This window comes from Equus asinus, chromosome 10, assembly GCF_041296235.1.
Source record: "Equus asinus isolate D_3611 breed Donkey chromosome 10, EquAss-T2T_v2, whole genome shotgun sequence".
NCBI classification, from domain to species: domain Eukaryota; kingdom Metazoa; phylum Chordata; class Mammalia; order Perissodactyla; family Equidae; genus Equus; species Equus asinus.
Window position 1 is genome coordinate 58,946,941 of NC_091799.1, and position 6,000 is coordinate 58,952,940.

A 6,000-nucleotide genomic window follows, 5' to 3' on the forward strand; every position below is an offset into this window, starting at 1 on the left:
CCTGGTCCAATCTCTTTGTTTTTATGCCATTAAATTAATGTCAACCATCAGATTAATCATTTGATATTTTAGTTTTCCTAGTTATTAATTACTTTTAATTTTCTTGTTCTTTTCAGTTTTCCTCTAAAACAGATGCTGAATTTCTCTTCCTTCTACCTCTGGAAACTCCCTCTGAGAGTTGTTTCCTTATACAAAACTTTAGATAGTATATTTTTGATATTTCCTCCTATACAGCATACCGAACTATTAATAGAATTTTCACTTTCCTTCCAAAGGGGTTGTACTTCTTTATGTAGAAATAAATATGTAGAGAAGAATTTGCTTTCAAATATTTTATTTTATAATTTTCAACATAATTTTTATTTCTCTTTCTTGATATTTTATTTCACTTACCTGATTTCTGGCCACCTTACCTCACAGATAACTGATATTTCTATTTTGTCTTCTGTAATATTGAAACATAGCCAATAAATTCTTTCTCATCAATATTGTCATCTTTCAGAAAAGTTTGGGCACTGGCATTAGCATTTACTAGCTGGTGACCTCGGTCAAATCATTTAATCTCTATGTGCAATAGTTCATGATTTATAAAATGGAAAAATAAGCCCTGTCTTATCTATCTCATAAGGTTATCATGAGCACCAAATGAAATGATGTGCATGAAAACACACTATATAAATGTTTTTTTTAAGATTTTATTTTTTTCCTTTTTCTCCTCAAAGCCCCCCGGTACATAGTTGTATATTCTTCATTGTGGGTCCTTCTAGTTGTGGCATGTGGGACGCTGCCTCAGTGTGGTTTGATGAGCAGTGCCATGTCCGCACCCAGGATTCAAACCAACGAAACACTGGGCCGCCTGCAGCGGAGCACACGAACTTAACCACTCGGCCATGGGGCCAGCCCCGAAAACACACTATAAACATTACATAAGTAAAAGCTATCTTTATTTTCTCTTACATCAGTAGTAGTAATATATTTCATTATTATTATCAATAAAATATAAGACATATTCAATGTCCATTGACATAGTGGCTCCATAGTATGCATACTTTAGATTCCACATTAAATGCAGTATCTATTCTCTATAAAATCTATAACCTATAAGAGGAAGAATGTATAAATTCATCAAATTTTATATAAAAATTCAAGTCATTAAATCAGATGCCAAAAATTCAGAAGTTTTGACAATTCAGATACTGGCTAGATTTTACACTATAAAATGTTGCTAGGCAAATTCGAAGTGTTCATTTCAGGGAGAATGTCTGGCCTACTTAAAGAAAGTAAGCTTTTAAAACTCTAGAATTGGAGACTTTTCAGTAGTGGTTGAAGAAGCCGGAAGGGACCTTAGATGTCATCTGGTTTCCAATCCTGCTGCTTTTCATAGGTGAGGAAACTTAGATCTGAAGACTTGCCCAAAGTCACACTACTGGTTAGGGGCAGAACCGTAGTTAGAAGTCAGTTCACCCCCAGTTCAGTATGTGTTCGACTAACCCACATTGCCATCAAATAGTAATCCAAACATGGAACAACCAGAAACCACCAAAGAGAAGTTTAACAGATCGAGCTACCTAAATTTTTAAAACTTCTGTTGGCAAAAGACACCATAAACAAAGTTGAAAGACAAATGACAGTTTGGGAGAAAATATAACACATACAAGAAACAATAGCTGATAAGTATAAAGAGTTCTTATGAATCCAGAAGAAAATAACAATCCAATAGAAGATTTACAAAAGACATGAGCCAGCAGTTCACAAGAAAAAAATGTAAAGAGCCAATAAATATTTGAAACATGTAAGCGCCTTAAAAAAATCAGGTGGGGGGCACCCCCAGTTTAAAACCAGGATAAGTGAGACTAGCCAGCTTTTGCTCTTGTTGTAGTTGGGGTGGTAGTTCCTTCTCAGCTCTCTCAGTGAGCACAAGGAACCTCAGGGGGCCTGTCAAAAGGTGCTTGTATGACTTTGACAGAAAGGGAAGTGAACCAATCTGATGACAAGTAAATCGGAATTGAACTGACTTAAACATGGTCCCAGAAACTAGACACAGGGTGTTTCTGGTGGCACTCTCTATGAATGTCTGTGGGGAAACTCAACAGCACCACCTCAAAAGGGTCAGGCCTGGGTGTACGCTAGTGAACCTCTCTTTGGGTATATTCCCCTAGGCCAGACCACCAGGCTTCTGGATATGTATTTGCCACAGTTTGTCCAAATTCCAACAGTTATATATACTTTGGAAACCCTGGATGTTAAGATTTTAGGTTCCTCAAATAAGGGCTGAACAGGGTGAAATGGTAACAAACTGTTCTAGCAAATCAAAAGTGGATTTAAGGCCTCAAAGGAATTAACTCCCAAATTCCCCAGGCTCATGGACTAAGGTTCTGTTGGGCTGGAGAACCGTGTGAGGGATCCAAGGAGGCAAGTGCAGGAACAGCCATAGGAGTGAGGAAGGGCACAGAGGAAAGCCTCTCTCCTGCCCCTGTTTGTGAGGTGAATGCTCTCCACCCTTCACACTTCCTTGGACTTGCTTCCTGCCAGCTATCAGAAAGACGAGTAATAGAGAAAACATGGAATCAGGTAGGAGAAGAAGAAAAAAAGTCGGCTTAAAATAATTTCTTAATAAAAGACTAATGCAGATCTAAAACTACGAATTGAAGTAAAATGTTTTTAAAAGATTGAAATACTTTTGTAGAAAACACAACAGATGAAGGGAGAGAGAAAAATGAGAGTTAAAAGTCACTGAAAAGAGCAAGTAGAGAAAAAACAGATTTAAATTTAAACTCTCCTAAAAGCCAGAAAATGAGATTGATTTCAATATATTACAAATATGAGGGAAAAAAGTAAAAAAATAAAAGATGAATGACGTTCACATTACAGGGGAGAATGGATAAACTAAAAAAACCCTATAATATTAAAAAATAATAAAACAATAACAGTTGTGAAGGAGGTACAAAGAGGATCTGCAGTTTAAATGTTACAGGGTCAAAAAGTTAAAAAGAAAGTAAGAAAACTGCTAGAGGCCATTTATTCCTGAGTGAGTCTGATACCCCCAGGAAACAGGGTCTTGCTGCACCAGAGGCCCCCAGTGTAGAAAATTAATGGAACAGAGGGCTACTCTGAAACTGCCCTGGGACACCCCACAGCTCATGGCTCGCAAGTGTCCTCAGGTACCTGTGGAAGCAAGTGTCTGACTTCTACAGCTGATCCAAGCGGCACAGCCTGCCTCTGTAAACTTCTCCCAAGCCCTTCACTCCCTCCTCTCCTTCCATACATCCTTATCAGAATAGTAAACCATGATGCCGGTTAATAGATAACCTACCTGCACAAGATGACCTGGCTAGGAAGTTGTGGGGCTGGAATGTGAACCCAGCAACCTGAGACCAGAGTGTTAGTGCCAACCATTAAATTCTATGTTGTCCTGTAACTACTTTTAATGCCTGTACCACTAAGTTTTCCACACCATGTATAAGCCAACATTTTCACTTTTAATCATTGGGGATTTTTTTTCATAATTCACAACCTTCTGTCGAATAAAAACAAAAGCAGCTTTAATTTCATCTTGAAATACTTCCTGTTTCTTTATCTTCCTCTTCCCCTGCTTCTTTAAAATAAAGCTGCTCCCTTTCTTTTCTTCTCTTTTTTCTCTCTTTCTAGTCTAAATAAACGTATATGCACTGTAGAAAATAAAAGGCTTACAAAGTATACAAAATAAGAGGAAAATATTCCACCAAGTACAGACAGCTAAAAATAGGACCCTGATAATGGTGTGATTCAAGTGTCTGAGCATAATTGTAGAGACTAGGTGATTTCAAGGCCTTTTCTCCAGAACATAATGCTCCTTTTTTGTGTAGCAGCGATAAATGATTGTGCTAGATCCATAACTAGAGTCGCATCTTCCTTATTTGTGGGACTGAATAAAAAATGAGCCCTTCCAATTTGGTACTGCCGTAGTTTACAAGACTTGAAGAGATACTGTGTTTTCTGTTAACCTCATTTATAATCATTCCGTCTCATTTTACCAAAAACCATTTGCGTTGGAATCTTGCTGATAATCATTCTTTACACATGTCTAATGGAGTATAACAAAAATAGATTAGCATGGCTTCAATACGGATATGCTAAATGGTGTCTAGTATCTTGGTGTTCTCTTTTCCTTTAATGTATGTATGACTCATTGATGCTTCTGAGCCACCAGTAGACAAGGTAGTTTAAAAATCATTACCAACAAATTTCCATCCACAGACTCTACCTTTTACTTTCTCACACCACCTCATTTAAAGTCTTTTGTGTTTAAAAGTATGTAACAGCACTAAAAGAAAGTATTATATGTTTCATCTGTTGTTCCAAAAGAAGCGAGAAACTAGACTATTAACCTGCTGTGTAATCCCTGCACAGACTACAGCGCCTTTCAGCGGGAAGCCAGGCTCTGCCAAGAGCAAGGAGGATTGCAGTTTAAACATTACAGGGTCAAGTTCAACATTTGTTCCATTCACAGAACTCCCACTGACATCAATGAGAGTTTTGTGCAGAGTAGAATTTCTTCCTCAGTTAAAGGATTTCTGTAATGCCTTCTATTTGGCCAGAACATATTCCACAAAGAATGTAATAAAGAAAATATATATAGTACTTCTCTCTCTTTTTTTTTTCCTGGCCTACTCTTGATTTCAATAAAATGTCATCTACAAAAAAGCATTTTTCTTACAGGACATGATTTAGAAGGTAAATAAGCCATTTTGTAGAGAATGTAAAGAGACTTTTAGATCATTCTAGACTCATCTGTTTGTAATTTTTGAGGGTTTTTTTTTTTTTGGCCTGTGATATAAAAAATCATGATTGAATTGTCGAGAGCCTTTGAACTGCTGAAATTCTATACCCTATGATTTATCATAATTGACTGATTGGGAATATAGAGTTCTTAAGCTGATTAGACCAAGGTATGTGGAGCTAAATATCAATTCCACAAACATCCCTGGGTAAATAAAGGTAAATAAAGGCTGCTAACCAGGAAAAGTGAAGGCACTGAATTTCATGTAATTGTCGGAGGGGTAGGCAATCTATATTACCGGCAAAACAAAAGTTTGAACACTACAATGCAATTTTATTATTGTTAAGTATATATTGTTAATGAATATTCATAATTTATAATTAGCCTATTGTTTATGTGACATAATTTTAAGGGAAAAGAAATTATTAGAATATTAAAATATTAAATTTCTTTTAAGGGAAAGAAAATACTAGATTTTCTTTCTTTCAATAGCTATAGTAATTATCTGATTAACATTTCTAACAGTTTGGGAAATTACACATTAATTCACAGTACAATTAATTTCAATGTCTAACACCCTAATTTAAGGTCATCAAGATTTAAAAAGAAAATCTGAGGTTTCTTATAGATTCAAAAATCTGGTGTATGTTTTGCTTAATCTTCAGAAATATTTTAAAACAGATTGGATTCTAAACATTGTTAGTATTCTATAAAAAGCTTTGGCATGATGAATTCATACTTCACATAAGGAAGATGCTCCTATTTTTCTCTTGTTCAGGAAAGTTTTTAAAAAGGCAATCTGAGGAAGAAGAAAGCTGATAGAAAGTAAAAACAAAATGGAAAACAAAATAGGCACTCTGGCCTATGCAATGACTCGCTCCTCGTTATCTCCAACCAGCACCCAACCGCAACATTTAGAAAAAATTTTAGTTTCCACAGAGGTTCCATTCCTCCTTCAAACTAACTGTGCCAGGCCTTTCAGAAAAATCACAAGGTCACACTAACTACTATTTATTAATGGTTTTGCTCAAATAGTAAAAAAGTTCTGAGAAATTCAAACAAGTATCAGATGTCACCAACATTTGTGGAGTATCTGTTATGGACCCAGTACTGGGCTGGACATTTCAGAGGTGATATCTCATAAGGGAGTTTAAGAGACACCAAGTTGTGAAGTGTTAGATAAATCTATAAGGTAAACGGCAATTTCAGGAGGAATCAGTTGTTCGTTGATCCTAGGAATC